Source organism: Lonchura striata, chromosome 28, assembly GCF_046129695.1.
Source record: "Lonchura striata isolate bLonStr1 chromosome 28, bLonStr1.mat, whole genome shotgun sequence".
Lineage (NCBI taxonomy): Eukaryota > Metazoa > Chordata > Aves > Passeriformes > Estrildidae > Lonchura > Lonchura striata.
Genome location: NC_134630.1, coordinates 3,503,858 through 3,523,410, shown reverse-complemented (window position 1 = coordinate 3,523,410; position 19,553 = coordinate 3,503,858). Strand labels below are relative to the sequence as shown.

The window sequence follows — 19,553 nt, the reverse complement described above, 5'->3', positions numbered from 1 at the left end:
CCACTTGTATTTGGAGTTCCTGTGCCTTGTTAAGCAGCCTTGTTCATACACCAAATAAAGGAAAATTAATAAATAATCTAATTTTGAAACTGCCCATTACCAGCCAGTAACTGAGCCAACCCTAGGAACCATCAGCACTAAGGCAATGCACATATCATCAAGCATTAGCTCAGCTCAGGATCAGATCTTGGAGAAAGCCAAGAAGGGAACAGAAAAAGAATCCCAGAATGGTTTGGGTTGGAAAGGGCTTTAAAGCTCATTCTGTTGTGCCTCCTGCCACCTTCCACCAGACCAGGTTGCTCCAAGCCCATCCAGCCTGGCCTGGAACACTTCCAGGAAGCCTCAGCTTCTCTGGGCAACCTGTGCCACAGCCTCATCACTCACACAGGGAACAATTCCTTCCTGATATTTCATCTAAACCTCCTCTCTTTCAGTTTAAAGCCATTTCCTTTCACAGGAGTTGATGCTCCACTCCAGCAGCACCTAAAACACAAGAAATCCTGCGTGCAAAAGTGTCATCAGATGCTCAGGTCTGTTCTAGAAGACACTCATCCATCATAAATAACACTCATAAATTTGGGGAACACAGTAACTCCCACCAGCATTGCACTGAGGCCTTCACTGGATTGCTGTGTAGCACTGCTGGATGTCTCTAAATAACAACAACAATAATAATAATAAAATAATAATAAGAAAATAATAATAATTCAGTGCTCAATGCCCTGGTTTCTCCAATCACTGTCTTAGGGGGAAAAAAGGGCCTTGACAAATGTCCCACTCTGTCCCTGCTCAGCTGCACAAGGGCAGGGGCAGTGCAGGGTTTTACCTGTCAGTGTGAGGCTGTTTTATCTAAAGCCTCCAGGACTCCCAGACACCAGAGGTCAGAAGAACAAGAATAACTGATATAATTCCCTGGGCAGGGTGAATGTTTAATCAGCTGCATGTTAAGCCAGAAATTCTCCAGAACGGTTCCAGGGTTGTCATGGTGGCAATGGGATCTTAAGCTGATACTAAGGAACAGTCTGACAATGACTAACCAGGTGGTTGTTAAGGAAATTGCTAATTCTGATGAGGTTGTTTGCCTATAATCATTCCACCCCCACTTTTTCCCCATTCTCTCCTCTTCCCCTGATGTTTCTTGTCAGTCTTAACTAGTGACACCTCCAGAAGAGGCATCCTTAATTACAGGCTCCATTCAGCACGACCCTTTGCCTCCTGTTAACCTCAAAGAACCACCAGCCACGTAATCCCAGACAAATTCCTGAATTACTGGTGCCTCCCCCCACACATGACTTCATCTTCGTGCTTCCAAACCCAAGGGGCACTTCCAAAACTCAGCCATGGAGACAGAACCATCTCTCTTCACACCTGGATTTGCTCCTGATGTGTGGAGCCCACAAGGATTCCCTCATCCCCAGCACGGCTGCAAATGGGATGTTGTTTGTGAGGCTGCAGCATGGGTTTGGTTCCTGATGGGAAAGGGAAAATGTGCACTGCAAAGCTCATTGGGAGAGAAGTAATTCCAGCCAGGATCCTATTCTCTCTAGAAGGGATGGGGGAAATATAATTTTATGTGCCAAACAGCAATTCCTAGGATTTGAACTGCTCTGAAAGCCCTGGAAGGTGAGCCCTGCTGCTCTGGCTTTGAGAGGGAGCCAGGAAATCTCACGGAGTCATGGAATGATTTGGGTTGGAAGAGACCTGAAATCTCATCCCTGCCATGGCAGGGACACCTTCACTATCCCAAGGTGCTCCAAGTCCTCTCCAGCCTGGCCTTGGACACTGCCAGGGATGAGACAGGCACATCTTCTCTGAAAACCTTTGGTTCACCCTCCTGACAGAGAAGAATTTCTTTGGTTATCAAATCTAAATTTCCTCTCTTTCAGTTTCAACCCATTCCCCCTTGTCCTGCCACTCCTGATTCAGAGATGCTGAACACAGTGCCATGCCCTGAACTTCTGCTTTGTTCCTGCTCATGTTCCTTGCTTTCGTTGCTAGGATTAGACTTTGTAAGGACCAGAGATGCCTTGAAGAAGTCAGAGCATGCAGTCACTCTGATGCCTCAGGTTTGAGCTTTTCTATGTTTCAGGTTCTGTGCTGCTTTAGTGTGTGGGTCTGGGCTACATGAGGGGATGCTGAGCTCTCTGCACAGAGCAGGGAGACAAAACAATTCCTGCTCCAGCTGGGCACCAAGGACAAATGATCCAAATCTCAGCCCAAGAGCACAAACAACGTGGAACGAAGAGAGAAAAACAAGCAGGATGGGACTGCCTGGGCTGGAGCTGGAATTGGACAATGAACTCCAATATCCCAATGGAGCAGAACTGATCAAAGTGAGAGACAAATGGGCTGCTCATCCATTTTGTGACCATTTTGGGTTGTGCTGCCCAAGGTGGATCCACTGAGGCCTTTTAATAAATCCCTGCTTTATTCTTTAGCTCTGTCCAGTCTCTGTTCAAGGCATCCCCTGCCAGGGGAGACACGGATGTGTCTCAAGCTGCTCCTCCTCAGAGCCTGCACACAGGTACCTGCTGCTCTTTGTCCTCACACACATCCACACATTCTGCACATGAAGCCAAAGAAAAACTCCCTCACACAGAGAGAAAAAAAAAAAAAAAAAAAAAAAAGGATTTGCAGAACCTGGATGGTGGGCATATGCACCAGTGAGCTAAATGCAGCATCAGGGAGGAATATCTCTACAGTCAATATAATTAATATTTCTGTCAGCTTCTTGATGAGGATTTCTTTCAGATTTGGGACAAGAAAACAAAGCATCTGATTTTTGTTTGCATATTCTTTATATGAAAGTCATTATTGGTGCAGCATTCTGTGACCTGTTCCTTTGACTGCAATGTTCTGTCATTAACCTCTTGCAAAGTTTCCTCCCACGACACATTTGTACAACACTGAGACTTCTCTGGCATTTATTAAGCTCAGAAAAACAAATCCCTAATACTCAGGGAAAAAGCAAACTTATGAACTGCTTTTAAATGAATTTTTAAATTCCTTAAATTGGGATTTCTACAGCTCCTTACTCCTGTGGGACATCAGGAAATACCCAAGGGAATGACATGAAGTTGTGTCAGGGCATTGGGATGGATCTCAGGGAAAGGTTCTTCTGTGATTTTATGACCAGATCAAGGAACCAAGTTTTAAAGTTCTGTTTGAGAAACTTCTTGCTTCTGTTGCATTTTAAAACACACCTTTTAACTTTACTGCTGGGCAGACACTGCCTAACCCCTGCAGTGACATAAGTGAACAGGAATACTGTGGGAAGAGTTTCTCATTCACTGACATGAAATCACATGTCTAGACATAACTACTTATTGTTTTAACAACTCCGCTGAATTAATAACACTTAAGCTTCTCTAGAAATTGCCATCTTTCATAAAACATCACCCAAAGCTGAAAGCAAGTTTGTTTTATTTTCCCTTCCCCTCTACCTGAAATAATTTGTGTATTAACGTGTCCTGAAATAATTTCTGAAATGCAAACATTGCCATCTCTTATAAAACATCACCAAAAGTTGAGAAAGGGTTTGTTTTTTCTGCTTCCCCCACTGAATGAAAATAATTTGTGTATTAATATGACCCTGAAATAATTTCCTCTCTGTGCTTTGTGTGCTAAGAAAAGAGACTCTAGGAAGTGCCCTGTACAAATGGATTCCTCTTTGCTCAGAGACTTAAGGTTTGTGAAGGAAGGTTTTGTTATCTATTTATAAATGTATGGATAATTATTCCATAAGCTGCTTGGATTCCTCTGTTTAGAGGTCCATTGTTTGTGCTGAAGGAAGGTTTTGTCATCTATTTATGAATTTATGGATGAAGCTGCTTGGATTCCTCTTTGCTCAGTAGGTAAAGGGTCCATGATTTGCACTGAAGGAAGGTTTTGTCACCTATTTATGTATTTATGGATAATTAACCCATAAACTGCTTGGATTCTGCTGTTTAGGGGCCCATAGTTTGTGCTGAAGGAAGGTTTTATCACCTATTTATATATTTATGGATAATTAACCCATAAACTGTTTGGATTCTGCCATTTAGGGGCCCACAGTTTGTGCTGAAGGAAGGTTTTGTCATCTATTTTTGAATTTATGGATAAAGCTGCTTGGATTCCTCTTTGCTCAGTAGGTAAAGGGGTCCATGATTTGCGCTGAAGGAAGATTTTGTCACCTATTTATGTATTTATGGATTAATTAACCCATAAACTGCTCGAATTCCTCTGTTTAGGAGTCCATAGTTTGTGCTGAAGGAAGGTTTTGCCACCTATTTATGAATTTATGGATAATTAATTAATAAACTGCATGGATTCCTCTATTTAGGAGTCCATAGTTTGTGCTGAAGGAAGGTTTTGCCACCTATTTATTAATTTATGGATAATTATTCCATAAACTGCTTGGATTCCTCTGTTTAGGGGTCCATGGTTTGCACTGAAGGAAAATTTTGTCACCTATTTATGGATTTATGGATAATTATTCCATAAACTGCTTCGATTCCTCTGTTTAGGGGTCCATGGTTTGCGCTGAAGGAAAATTTTGTCACCTATTTATGTATTTACTGAGAATCACTCCCTAATCTGCTCGCACAGACACATCCCGACGTGGGAAAGCCGGCACGTTCCCAGACAATAAACCGGATTTGTGAATGTTTGAACAAAAGAATAAAGACTTGCCAGTCCAAATAAAACTTGCCAGTCCAAATAAGACAAAACAAGGCGTCTGAAAGCCAAGATTACAGCCACAAACCTCCCCTGCGTGTCAAATATCGGCGTGATGGCAATCCCGGATCCCGATGGATCCCGATGGATCCCGATGGATCCCGATGGATCCCGATGGATCCCGATGCCCGAGGCCGGGCGGGCATCCCGCTGGCCGGCATCCAGCCCTGCGCTGCGCTGGCATTTGTTCCGAGGGAGGAAGGGGAAGGAGGAGAGCTGGGGTTAAATATAACCCGGGAGGCTCCAGCACAAACTCCGTCGGAGGAGCCGAGCGGGCGGGACCCGCCTGTTGAATCAGCAGCACGCCCGGACTCCGCTTTTAGCTCGGCGAGGGCTAAAGGCGAGCGGGGGAAATGGGCTGGAACAGGCGAAAGCTGCTCTGTTTACGGGCCTCCATCGGCAGGGAAAACATGTTGTGATTAAACGTGGCAGCTGTCGGTGCTCCGAGGTGTTACAAGCAGGGGGCTATTTAAAGACAATGACTGGCGCCGTCTATTCCGCCTCGATTGTGGCAGCCCCGAAGTTGTTTCGTGGCAGAAAGTGGATTTTTAGTGGCAGGGAATACGCTCAGCTGGAGGGTTTCCCCCAAAAGCCAGGATAAATGATGTCATCGGAGGCACTGGCTGCTCGATGATTACAGAATCCCAGAATAAGTTGGGATGGAAGGCAGCTGAAATCCCACCCTGTCCCATGGGCAGGGACACCTTCCACCGAGCCCTGTCCAACCTGGCCTAGGACACTTCCAGGGATGGGTCTGATCGTGTTTACACACACTAAAGGACACAGAAAGTGTATTTCTGATGTACCTTAACACACAATTTAACAGCAACTCTCTCTAGAGCACACTCAACTTTAAATCTTGGGATGGGTGACCCCATCCCTCCGTCCCAGCCCAGCTGCAGGGGCTCACTGTGGTGCCAAGTCCCTTGATGATGGAGGTGCCTCATTTATAGGCCAAATCTACAAGTTTATATGGCAATGCTACAAATTGTAAGGCAATGCTACAAATTTATAAGGCAATGCTACAAATTTATAAGGCAATGCTACAAATTTATATGGCACTCCTACAAAACACTCCTTGAGAGGTCGGATCTGATGCTAAAGGAAAAGACCCCAGAGTGCTGCCTGCAGCCTCACCCCTCCCCAGGTGCTGCGGATTTCCCAGTGGCTCGGAGCCCTCCCCAGGAGCAGGGCTGGCTCTCGGGGCCCCAGGACAGGGACACGCTCCTGTGAGAGAAATTCATGAGATGCAAATGGCTCAGCAGGGAATGCAAAGCAGGGGTGGCTGTGAGGGACCTGGCTCTGCCTTTCCTCTGTGGCAGTGGATGCTCCTATCCCCATCCCCAGGCGCACTGGGATCGTTCCTGTTTTGCAAGAAGCAAGCAGGGACAAAGAAATTCCAGCTGTCAACCCCTTCTGTCTGTGCTTTCAGCCTTCAGGCCAAGATCCTGTTGTTACCTGAGAACCCAGATTCCGATTAAAAAGATGAGCAGCTCCAAAGCTCGTGGTTATGGGAACAGCTCTGACAACACCAACTCCAAACAACAAACCCCCAGAGCCTGCCCACAGCTGTGTAACCCCAAGGCAAACGCAACACATCTCACAGAATTCCAATACATCTCCCCTCCCTTGGGGGAGAGGTGAAGACACAGCTGGATGTGTTGGGTTTTTTTAAAATATGAGCTGAGATTTTCATGTATCCTACAAAGTCCTGCTTTGGGGGTTTTCCCTCACCAGCCACCCAGAAATCAAACTGTTGATCCCAAACTCTCTCAGCAGACACAGTCAAAGGTTGATTCAACCTGTCTTGAACGAGGTAACCATGAGCCTCCCAAAATGCTTTCCCTTCTACTAAATGTGCCACTTTAAAATAAAACCTGATACTAAATTGACTGAAATAAACTCAGACCGAAAAGTGAAACAGCAGAGGCGGAGAGGGAAGCCCAGGAGCTTAAGATTGGTATTTAGAGACTGATTTTTTTCCTTTTCTCTAGCCCAGACATTACTTTCTATTCTCAAATTATTTGCAACCAAGAGAGAGTTGAAAAGTTTGGGCAGAAGCAGATGAAAAAAGCCTTGACTAAATGATTCTGGAGCTGAGCTCTCAGTTTAACCTACCAGTTAAAGCCTCAGTTTAAGGACATTCCAAATGCAAAAAGGTAAAGTAGATTTAACAATATTTAATAAAATTATTATTAATTCTGCTTTTTAATTAGTAAGTCTCACCTCTTTCAACAGCAAAGCCAAAATAAAGGCTTTGGAGTGCTATCTAAGTAAAAATAATGGAAACATTTAATCAGGCAGCAGGAACTCACGCTTGAAACAGGCACGTCCACAAAATCCCACTCTAACAGGAGATGAATCTTGTTTCACAACACACTTTATTCAAAACCAACAGCAGAAACCACATCAAGAACAGACGGCAGATGCTTGCAAATAGGTCTCGCCGCGATTCCCCCCCATTTCTAAGACCGACTCGAAAGCGAGCGCCGGGATCTCCCAGCTCTGGCAAACTCCAGGGACGAGCTGGAGTTGAAACCACGTCCCTCCACCCCCAAAGAGGAGGAGGAGGAGCGCTGGGGGGGTCGGGGACAGCGTGGGGAGGGGGAGAGCAGGGAGAGAGGGACGGGGAGAGCAGGGAGAGAGGGACGGGAACAGCACGGAGAGAGGGACGGGAACAGCACGGAGAGAGGGACGGGGAGAGCAGGGAGAGAGGGACGGGGAGAGCAGGGAGAGAGGGACGGGAACAGCAGGGAGAGCACGGAAAAAGGGAAAGCACGGAGAAGGGCACGGGTACAGTACGGAGCGGTGCCGACCCCAGCACTGCGACCCCCTCCCGACCCGGAGCGGACACTCTGGGGCTCGCACCCCGCGGACCGGGTGGGACCCCCCGGCAGCGCCGCCCGCGGAGCCGGGAGCGCGGAGCTCCGGGCGGCCCCGCGGAGCCGGAGCGGCGGTGCGCGGGGGCCGCGGCCCCCCCGCCGGCCGGGCGGTGTCGGTTCCCGTGCCCGGGCGGGGCCGCGCTGCGGGCGGTGCTCCGGGGCAGCGGCACCGGCCGGGGAGAGGGGGAGCCCGGGGCGGTTCGGCGGCGCCGCCTCCGCCGCTCCCCCGCTCCCAACTTTCCGGGGGCGGCGCGACCGGCGCCCCCCGCCCCGGCGCGCCGCGGGACCGCGCATCCCGCGCCGGGACGAGCGGGGCCGGCGCCGCCGGCCCGCGGAGGACGCGGAGACCGCGCACATCCCTGCACCCCCCCCGGCCGCGGTCCCGCATCCAGCCCGCCGCGGGGCGGCCCCGCTCACCTGCCGTCCCCGCCGGGTGCCGCGGGCTGCGCTGGGCTCCGGCCGCCGGGGCCGCGCGTTGCCGCCGTTGGCAAGTAACAGTCTCCAGGGCTACGGTCACTATGGCGCCGGGCGCCGGGTCTCGAGGCAACTGTTGCTACCCCGGCCCCCCGCGTCACCGCCCGGCCCCGCCCCGAGGAGGCGTGCCCAGCGCTCCGCCGCCGCCCATTGGCGCAGCGCCTGTCCGTCACGATAGAGGGCGGGGCGAGTGGCGGGAGGGCCAATGGCGTGGCGCAGGGGGCGTGGCGGGCGGTTGGCGCGCGGTTTGGCGCCTCGGCGCGGGGCGGGGCCGGGCGCGTGACGCGCGCGCGCGCGCGCGGGAGGCGGTGAGGGAAGGGAGGGGGGGCGAGGGGGCGGGGCCGGCTCGGTGATTTCACCTCAATAAATCACCCCCAAAAATAAAATAAAAAAAATTTAAAAGTTTATTTCCGCTCTGTTAAGCATTACACAAGGGCGGGCTGCCGCCGGGGGGTGGTTGCGGTTCGATTTCGCAGCCGCTTCTCCACGTGACATCAAGCCGTCGTCATGGCGACGGGGCGTGACGTCACGGGCAACAACGCGCGGGATGGGCGCGGGCGGGGACAGCAGCGGGGTTTGGGGCGAATTGAGCGAATATCGGTGAAATGCAGCCCCCGGAGTCCGCGGGGGTGCGGGGGGAGAGCGGCACAGCGCCCTGGGACGGAAAATCGTCACCCACGGGCAGCGGGACCGAGCCCGGCGCTGGGGTGGCGGCGGGAGCACCGGGAGCCGCCCCGGAGCGCCCGCAGAAAGGCACGGGGATGCTCCGGGGCTGCGGGGGCTGCGGGTGCTCCCCCGGAGGGGAGTAGCTCCAGAGAGAGCTCAGAGCCCCTGGCAGATCCCAAACCCTGAGGCTTAAAGCCAAGGTGTTTGAGCAGTGCCCTTGATGTCAGTGAGAACAGAAATGTGTTCAGTTTTGGGGGAACCAGGGCTGGAAGCAGGAATTGAGGATGAAATAATCTGCTTTGCTTCTGTGCTCTGGAGCCAGGCTGGGAGAGCTGGGGGTGCTCCCCTGGAGAGGAGAAGCTCCAGGGAGAGCTCCGAGCCCCTGACAGGGCCTGAAGGGGCTCCAGGAGAGCTGGAGAGGGACTGGGGACAAGGCCTGGAGGGACAGGACACAGGGAATGGCTCCCACTGGGAAAGTGACGTTTGGATGGGGAAAAAAAATCCCATTACGATGGGATATTGGGAAGGAATTGTTCCCTAGCACAGCTGGGCTGCCCTGGATCCCTGGCAGTGCCCAAGGCCAGGCTGGATGCTTCTTCACTCCTCACATCCCCTCCTGTTTTATTTTGTCAATGAAACCCAGCCCAGGCTCTGGGTTGCTCTCATATTTTTTGAATGCAGGTGCTGCCAAGGAAAGCAGTGTTTTTTATACAGCTTTACGGAATATCTCTGTTCGTGGGGTTTTTTTTGGGTTTTTCCCCTGCAGTTAAACTCAGCAGAATCCCCACCGCTTGCTCTGAAAAATCCCCATCAGGTATTTCACCATTTCCAGGATCACTTTCCTTACACGCAATTTAAAAAATAAAAAAAAAAAAAAAGCTTTTATGATGTATTTTTTCTGCAACGTTTTCTGAAAAGTATGTCCCAGCCTCAGCCAAGGAAGTGTGTGGAATTTGTACCCATGGAGACTCCAATAACACAGCCTGCTCCAAACACCACAGGATTATTACTTTTCTTACCTAATGCTTCGGGAAAGGAGTTACTGGAAAAGGAAGTGACTGAGCGAGGCAATTTAAATTTGAGACACTGGTTAGAGTGCAGATTTGGGGTTGCTGCTCCTGCTTTTGGGAGATTACCACGAGAATTACACTGGAAAAATTCGTGGAGTTGTGTGTCTGACCATCACTGAGTGAGCTTTTGAGAAGCTCCTGAGAAAAATAATTCTTGTTCTTAATGGTTGTAGATGCTTAAGCCAGAGATATTTTAAAAGAACAACTTTTAGGTGAGTGACACATGCAGTAAAAGAGAAAATAGAGGTGGAATAGTTTTTTAAAAACCACCTAATACATATAAATATCCACCTTTACTCCTGCTGAGACCAGATTAATAAATGTGCCTTAAACACTCCTGTTATGTTTGAAGGTTGTTCTCATTCCTTCCCTCAGTCTCTTGTTTTACAAATGAAGCAAACCTCTGGTTTTCCTGCTGGAAAATACCAGACCTTTCCTAAAAAACACTCAATAAACAGCTATTTTTTAATCCTGTGGTCACTTATTCCTGCTTGAGCAGGAGTAAATATATTGGTTTGGCCACACTGAATTGCACCATGCTGATTTTGAATTATCACTCAAATCTACCAGGAGATGAATGAAATTCCTCATCCCTCTCCCCTTTAATATCAGCTCCAATATATTATTGCAGCTCTGATACCTTAATTTTTTAGGGCACAATTACCTGCTGAACAGCAAAAAGAAATGTAAAACACATTTGGGTGTGCTCCTGTTCTTCCCAAAGTGCTGATTACTGAGTGAAACCCAAGGCAGAGGTGCCAACAACATCCTGAAAATCACAGAACCACAGAGCCATTGAGGCTGGAAAAGCTCTCTGAGATCTTCAAACCCAACCACCAACTCTGTCCCCAGGTGCCACAGCCTTTTCTGAACACTTGATAATACTTGAAATTTTGGATAACGCTCAGCATAACAACTCTGAGAAACCCTGCAGCCCACGGGGGTCAGACAGAATCACCACAGCACTTTTCTTTTTTATTATTTTACATTTATTTTTATTTGTCTGCCACCTCGTGTGCCAAGCTGATCACTAGGATGAATTTTTCTTTGTTTTTTCCAGCCTGTTCATGAGCCAGATCTCGCTCCTCTCACACAATATCAGGGGCTGGGGGAAGGGGATTAATTTCAAAAAGTTGTCAAGAGAGAGAAGTTTGATTTTTCTCTTCCTTTTCTTTTCTCCCAGCTTGCTGCAGCTGTCTCTGCTACCCACAGGAGGGCACGTTCCTCAAAGCAAACTGGAATTCAGCTCAAACCCAATCCCGCCCAAAGGATCTCATTGATTGACTCGATTTCACTAAAGACAGGTTTTGACAGAAAAATTGTGTTTTGATGAAAGCAAATTCCTTGTAAAGGTAGCAAGTTCAAAGGAATCCTTTGAAATATCGCATTTATCCATGAAAAATATTGGGTTTTGGGTGCTGGAAATGAAACCTAGAATGAAAGTATTCCTTTAAATTGTTTCCTGTGTGAAAAAAAAAAAAAAAAAAAAATTCCCAGAGGGTTAAAAATGAAAGAAATAAAAACATTACCTTTGGGATTTTTCTTAAAGAAAAAGTTTGCTTGTTTGTTCCATTCCAAACAGGGACCAAACAGCATTTTCCTACCTGGGAGATTTCTGTGTCAGCTTCCTCCCATCCTTGGAGGTATTTTCAAACCCTAATTAATCTGTGTTCCAACCCTAACAATAACCCTAATGATTATTCTCTCTGTGCTGTGTTTTCCTGTTGAGTGCAGAATATTGGGAGGCTGAGCTGGTGCCTCTCCATGTCCCACAGGATCAACAGCACCATCCCATGCAGGTTGTGAGGATCATCCCATCTGTGAGCATGGATTTTCCCAGTGATAAAATGAAATTTAAAGGTAATTTCATTCACAACCATTTCAATTTGCGGTGCACATGAATAGGTCCTGGTTTTGCAGGCAGGGAGTCACTCAAGGGGTGAAGTTAGGAATTAAATCTCTGTTTAATCTCCATTTCCAAGGCAATTCCAGTGGGACTGATGCAAACTGCAGCTTTTCCTGCCACGCTCCTTGGGCACAGCCCCAGGGCTGGGTTTTCTGCAGCACAAACTCCTGACCTTGCTGCTGCTCAGACAAGAACATTCCTCAGAGCTTTTGGCTGGGCTTGAGAGGGGAAATCTGGGAGTGTGGCTGTGCCAGGGCCAGGCTGGAATTTCCCTGCCCTGCTCTGCCCACGCCTCTCTCCAGCAGGACAGTGAATCCCAGGCTGTTTGGGGATATTTGTGCATCAGGACAGTGAATCCCAGGCTGTTATGGGATGTTTATCCATCAGGACAGTGAATCCCAGGCTGTTGTGGGATATTTGTCCATCATCCCAGGCTGTTATGGGATGTTTATCCATCAGGACAGTGAATCCCAGGCTGTTATGGGATTTCTCTATAAAAGGAGAGTGAATCCCAGGCTGTTTTAGGATATTTGTCCATAAGAACAATGAATCCCAGGCTGTTATGGGGTGTCTCTCCACCAGGACAGTGAATCCCAGGCTGTTATGGGATTTTTCTCCACCAGGACAGTGAATCCCAGGCTGTTATGGGATGTTTGTGCATCAGGACAGTGAATCCCAGGCTGTTTTGGGATGTCTCAATGCAGGACAATGAATCCCAGGCTGTTATGGGATATTTGTCCATCAGGACAGTGAATCCCAGGCTGTTATGGGATATTTGTCCATCAGGACAATGAATCCCATGTTGTTATGGGATATTTGTCCATCAGGACAATGAATCCCATGTTGTTATGGGATATTTGTCCATCAGGACAGTGAATCCCAGGCTGTTATGGGATGTCTCAATGCAGGACAATGAATCCCCGGCTGTTATGGGATGTTTGTCCATCAGGACAATGAATCCCAGGCTGTTATGGGATGTTTGTCCATCAGGACAGTGAATCCCAGGCTGTTTTGGGATGTTTGTGCATCAGGACAATGAATCCCAGGCTGTTATGGGATTTTTCTCCATCAGGACAATGAATCCCAGGCTGTTATGTGATGTTTGTCCATCAGGACAGTGAATCCCAGGCTGTTTTGGGATCTCTGCCCTGTCCTGGCAGTGGGCCAGAGCATTTTTTTCACAGCCTTGCCCAGGCTGGAAGCAAACAGGTGAGTGCTGAAGGTGGGATAAAGAAGAGAGGATGTTCAGCCCTTCCTTTGCTCTTTTTTCCTGTCTTCCTTGGGTTGTATCCCAACAATCCCTGGCAAAGGCTTCCCTGCACAATGTGGGATTTGGGAAGGTCACTGTTCTCACCTCACATCTCCCCCCTAACAAGTTTTTAGCCCAGCTAAAACCCCAATTTCTCTCTTTTCCCCCATCCTGGAAATATCCTTTTACAAGATTTAAAGGACCAAGCATTTATCTGCAGTTTTGTCTGTTTGGTTTGGCTGTAGATGCCTGGAAATTCCACAAAAAACACTGGATAAAGTAATGGAAAAAAAAAAAAAACAACCCAGTGCCTGTGGGGTTTTTTTGTGCCACTCCCTGCAGGGAGCTGCAGCTCCTGAGCTCACAGGAGGAGGATGTGTCCACAGCTTGGATGAAATCAAGTGCAGTCATACTGATGTGACTGAATCCATGCAGCTGCTGCCAGCACAGCTTCTGTGTAATGAAACCCTCAGTGGCTGAACAGAATTTCTGGGATTTCTGCACAGAGCACAGGTTTTCTGGGCACTGAGTTGGAATGAGGCTCCTCTCTGTCGTAGCTGAGATGGAGACAATACAAAGCAGCACACTCCATTTTCAGAAGGCTTCAAACCTGTTTTTATTACAGCGTGCATGCTTTTATACAATCTTACAAAGCTGATAAGTTTACACTTTACTCATTGGTGATGAGACAAACAAAGTGTTTATTGGTACAGACAGCTGCAGGTTTCTCTTATTTATCCTTCTTTCTTTCTTGGTTTCTCTGTCAATGACCTTGGTAGAAAATTCTGTCAGGGTAAACATGGATCCTCTTCTCAAACTTTTCTCTGGCTCACAGAAGTCACTGCAAAACCTCTTCCACAGCTCTCGTTTCCACAGATGCTCAAACAGAGTGCCCAGGAGCCTTGAGGGAGTGGTGGACAGGATCAAAGTGAGTGTCTGGGTGATGTGGTGGGAAGGGGGGCACAAAATCCACCAAACACACGGTGATGGCACCTTCAGCACCCAGAGGAAGAGCCTCTAGGGCACCTGGAGAGAACTTTCCTCATCACACTGCTGCTCCAGACCCTTCCCCAGCTTCACTCCCTTCCCTGGACACGCTCCAGCCTCTCCATGTCCTTCTAATGATGAGGGGCCCAAAACAACCCAGGATTTGAGGTGTGACCCAGCAGTGCCCAGCACAGGGGACACTCACTGCTCCTGCTGGCCAGTGGCACAAGCCAGGTCTTCTTGGCTGCCTGGGCACACTGCTGGAAGCCTGGAATGTGAATATTGAGCAGAAAGGTTTGGTTTGTTGACATGGGGAAGCTCAACATCCTGAGCTTCTTAAAGCTCCAGTGAGTTTATGTTTAAAAACCACAGCAAGTGATTACGTGGCCCTGTGGATTATTAACATTTCAGGCTGAATTGCAGGTGCAGAGGTCTTGAACCTCACTCCAGCTCAGTCAACTGTTGGAGCCCTGGTCACTGAGAATTTCAGCCTTTCTGTGCTGACAGACACTGACAGGAGAACACTGCATTGACCTGAGGCTGTGGAGAAGCTTCCAAAATGGAATGACAGAACTGGGATTGTGGGGGTGGAGTTTGAATTGAAGTGTGGAATATCACAGGGTGGAAAACTTAGAGTTGAAGGGTTTAGAATACAGCAATATATATGAACAAGATGGAGGGTTTAGAGTTGAGGCTGGTCCTTCTCCTTCTCCTTCTCCTTCTCCTTCTCCTTCTCCTTCTCCTTCTCCTTCTCCTTCTCCTTCTCCTTCTCCTTCTCCTTCTCCTTCTCCTTCTCCTTCTCCTTCTCCTTCTCCTTCTCCTTCTCCTTCTCCTTCTCCTTCTCCTTCTCCTTCTCCTTCTCCTTCTCCTTCTCCTTCTCCTTCTCCTTCTCCTTCTCCTTCTCCTTCTCCTTCTCCTTCTCCTTCTCCTTCTCCTTCTCCTTCTCCTTCTCCCTCTCCTTGTTTTTCTTCTTGTTGTTGTTCTTCTTCTTGTTCTTCTTTTTCTTCTTGTTCTTCTTTTTCTTCTTGTTCTTGCTCTTGTTCTTCTTCTTGTTGTTTTTCTTCTTGTTTTTTGTTGTTGTTGTTGTTGTTGTTATTGTTGTTGTTGTTGTTGTTGTTGTTGTTGTTGTTGTTGTTGTTCTTCTTCTTCTTCTTCTTCTTCTTCTTCTTCTTCTTCTTCTTCTTCTTCTTCTTCTTCTTCTTCCCCTGCTTCCCTTTCTTCTTCATGGATTTGGGTGATATTTTGTACTTGGACAGAAAAGTCCTCACTGCAGGCCATGAGTGATTGGCTATTGGGTTAATTTTGGAAGCCTCAGGTCAATGCAGTGTTTTCTTGGGGGTCAGTGCCTGTCAGCACAGAAAGTCTAAAATTCTCAGCAGCCAGGGTTCCAACAGTCAGCCCTCAGCAGAAAGTTGTCAGCTTGTGCTGTCCCCTGGCTCCCGGAGTGGCACCTGGCCTGTGTCACCAAGGGGCAGGGCTGGTTTCCATGTCACTATCTCTGGGTACACATCCCTCCCTTTCCTGTTACAACACAGCTCACGTGGGAAATGCAAAGATAGAAACTTCCACAGACACTGAGGGATTTGATCTGCAGCTTTGGAAGAAGCTGGGATTGATGTACAAATACAATACACAGATATTAATAAGAAAAATCATGAACTTATGTTCTTATAGTTGTAAGTAAGAATATGCTCTAATGAGGTGGGAAACTGTATAGGTAAGATGGTGAAGGGTTTGTAATATAGGAAACTGTATTGAGAAGATGGTGAAAGGTTTATAATGTAGTAGATGTATATGTTATAATGTAGATGGTGAAGGGTTTATAAATTAAACTTCCACAGACACAGGAGGGTTTGATCTGCAGCTCTGGAAGAAGCTGGGATTGATGTAAAAATAAAATACACAGATATTAAGCAGAAAAATCATAAACTTATGTTCCTATAGTTGTAAGTAAGAATATGCTTTAAGTAAGTTAGAAACTGCATTGGTAAGATGGGGAAGGATTTGAAATATAGGAAACTGTATTGATAAGGTGGTGAAAGGTTTTATAATGTAGGAAACTGATTTGGTAAAATGATGAAGGGTTTTATAATGTAGGAAACTGTATTGATAAGATGGTGAAAGGTTTTATAATGTAGGGGTGTAATTGTATAGAGTAGATAAGAGTTTAGAAGTTTTAATAGAAGCATATGTGTGTATGTGTGATAATAACCCATTGGATAAAAGTATCCACAGTGCAGTAGAAGAAAGTAAAGGTGATAGGTTAGAAAAGCAAGATTTAAAAAAAAATAAATAAAAAACTATTCTTAAAAAATAAAAACTTTGTGGCAACTTGTTCATTGGATCAGAAAGTTCTATATTGCCTTGTAACAAAGAACTTGTGACCATTTTTTGCTATGGCTGATTCCTTGCTCCTTTAAAAATCTCACAGCCTGAGACTGATGTTTCTTTGAACAATAAATCATTTTTAGCCTCACTGTGGTCCCATTCCCTCATGAAAACTTCAGAGGGGAGGGCAGCCAGGGCACAGCCTGGCTCTGCCTGGCAAACATTGTCACCCCACTGCCACAAAGCCCCTGGCTTGGGCAAGGGGGAGCAGCCCACTGCTCTCGGCCTCCAGCAGCGAGAGAAAAGACACAATTCCATTTTTACTGAAGTTCTGGGACTGCAATTGGGTTTTTTTCTCCATGCAGCTTCTGTATCCACCCCATTTTAGAGCAAATGGCTTTCCAGCAAATTCTTTCCCAAAACTGGGATTACCTGCAGGCATAGATAGTGTTGCAGTTTGGGTTTAATTTAATGTTCAGAGGCTATAGGCATGGCCTCTGAAGTGAGGTGCTATCTAACATCAAACTAAGTCATTATACAGCCAAGAAATCCTAATTCTGCACCGCTTTTCAGGCTTTATAAACATGTATTTCACACACTACACTTTGCATATTGCATAAACAGACTTTGCTCGCTCTGCGTTGTTTCAAAATCCATGTGTGTGCAGTTTCTAATGAGTTAAAAAAAATTTAAAAGGAGTTTATGCCCATGACAGGCCAGGGTAAACAGTTTTTGCCCTGTTTTATTTATGAGAATTGCAGAAGACTCATTTAATCAAAGAGGCAGATAAAGGTCACTTATCAGCTGCTGTGTCCTGGTAATGAGTCCTTGGCTTTGTTGATTTATGACAGTTGGGAGTTGGATATTAATCTAGAGCATAATTTGGTGGGGATTTTAGTGTTTGTGTTTTTTTTTGTTGTGTTTGGGTGCTTTGGGGCTGTGGTTTCTTTGGGGTTTTCCCAGTATTTCCCACACCTATTTACTGTAGACCCTTTCACATGACCAGAAAAGATGTTGCAAGTCCTTGATGGGAAAGTCACCATGAGCAATTGAAGCCTGGAAATGACTCAGAAATAAAGAGACTCTTCTGTCTGCTTTCCTGCCTGTACCCACGTGGTTCCCAGCCTGTTTCCTCATCACATCTATCTTCTCCTCATGTCCAGCTGCAAGTGGAAATTGCTGAAATATTTTATTGCCCCCCCACACCCCCTTATCTTCCAAGTCAACGTCCTGACGTGCAACAGCTTGGGTTGAGTCACTTGCCACCAGCGACTCTGGAGCTGGAATTTGGGAGAGTTACCAGAGGAGTCCTAGCCCAGAATAGCTCCCAGATCCAGTGCCAGGGCTGGTGATAGAAGTGAAAATTATGTAACCTGTGTTGGGCAATTCAGATGGGCAGACAGGGCTTGTTCTGCTCAGCTGAAGAAGAAATTTCCACTCTCCGTGTCCACAGCTGCACAAAGAGATGATGCTTTGCTGGAGGTTGGAAAGGAAAGAACCTGCAAATGGAAATTTCACTGGGGTGATGTTCTGTGGGCCGCAGGAAATCTGTGGCTGAGGTAAAGAAGCAGCAGCCAGCCCATGTCTCCCAACCAAACCTGTGCACCAGAGTTCCTACCCTCAGTGATGTGGTGTGAGATGAACAAATCTGGAATCCCACAGCCCCAGGCTGAATTTATCCTGGGCCTTTGCTCTTATCCTGATGTTCTTCTTTGTGGGAAATTAATTTGTCAAGAATTTTTAAATAGAACTTAACAGAAGGTTTACATTTGTATGTAAACTTTGAGATAAGAAATGGTAACTTAGAAATGTAATAGAATAAGACAAGTGCTGTTGAGAGAGAAATAGAATTAGAAACTCTGATTGTAACAGTGTGAATTATAATACCTATATTGTCTCACCCTTCACAAAAGACTGAAAATGGAATAACAGTTTTTAAAACACCTCTCAGTTACCCTGTCTCTAAGTCAGAAAATAGCATAATCCAGCTCTTCTCTGGTGAGGGACAGCTCTGTCCCTGCTGGCATCTCCCCCTGCCTTAGTCGTGTGAAATACCTGGAAATGTCAAGGTGAGGCAGAAACATGAAGGCATCATGGAATTATTTAAGTTATAAAAGACCCTTAAAATTACCAAACCAAACAATTTAACACTGCCAGCTCCCCACTAAACCATGTCCCTAAGTGCCACATCTCCACATCCTTTAGACCCCTCCAGGAGTGGGAATGCACTTGGGAAAAATTGACTTTAATCACAGAGGTAAAAATCTGTGCTATCCCAGCACAGACAGCCCAGACACTGCTGTAACTCACCCAGGATCTGAACTGAAGGCTTTGTGTGTGTGATTTCCCAACAAGAACAAAATGTTGGAGGTTTTGGTCCTCCCCTCGAGGTCCAGCCGAGCTCGAGGCTGCTGAACCTGCAGCCACCTCCTCTCTCCTGATCTTGTGTCACAGGAGTGACACTCCAGCCAAGGCAGGGTCAGTTGGAAAAGAAAGACACTGGACTTTTAATTAAGTGCTTCTATATAATAAATTCATATTCAACCCCATATAAAGTAATAAGGAAAGAAATTCGTTTCTGTAATGTCTTATTTAGGTGCATGGAGATAATTAAATATTCCACTCTATTGCCATAGTTTAAGTTTTGCATTGCATGAGGGATACATGGCATAGGATTTAATGAGATATTCTATTATTTTACAGCATCTTTTTACCAAAGCAGGAGAAGAAAATAATACAGATAGGCAAGGGACAGAGATAAGTGCAACTATAGGTCTATGCAATAAACTCTGCTTCCTATCTTAGCTCCACCCTGTTGCTCTCCTTACATTTCAGTCTACTTTTTCTACACATTTTCATTCAAGTTAACATTACTTTCTGGAGACAAAACCATATCCCATAAATACCACATCACTCCAAATGACCTGGAGGTGACACAGGAACACATCCAGGTGGGTTTGGGATGTCTCTGGAGAGGGAGACTCCACATCCTCCGTGGGCAGCTTGGTCACCCTCAGTGTAAAGAAGTTTTTCATCATGTTGAGCGGTTTGTCTTGTGTTTTGGTTTGTGCCCATTACTCCTTGTCCTGTCACTGGGCACCACTGAGCAGTGGCACCATCCTCTTGGTGGACACCCCTTGAAGATATTTATATATTTATATAGGATTGATGGGATCCTCTCAAGCTGCCCCAGGGGAAATATAGGTTGGATATTTGGAAAAAGCCTTTTCCAGAAAGGGTGATAAAGTTTTGGAATGGCTGCCCAGGGAGGTGGT

The 19,553-nt window shown here is 46.8% G+C and overlaps 1 protein-coding gene across 1 annotated transcript in view; it reads right to left on the bottom strand.

The window, feature by feature from the left end:
• The window catches only part of RFX2 (regulatory factor X2), a 74,078-nt gene extending 65,947 nt beyond the window's left edge, over positions 1-8,131 (bottom strand). Inside the window, exon 1 of the mRNA XM_021544296.3 lies at positions 8,016-8,131. The gene's annotated coding sequence lies outside the window, so the exon portion shown is untranslated. The remainder of the gene's footprint in view (positions 1-8,015) is intronic.
• Positions 8,132-19,553: the final 11,422 nt, after the last annotated feature.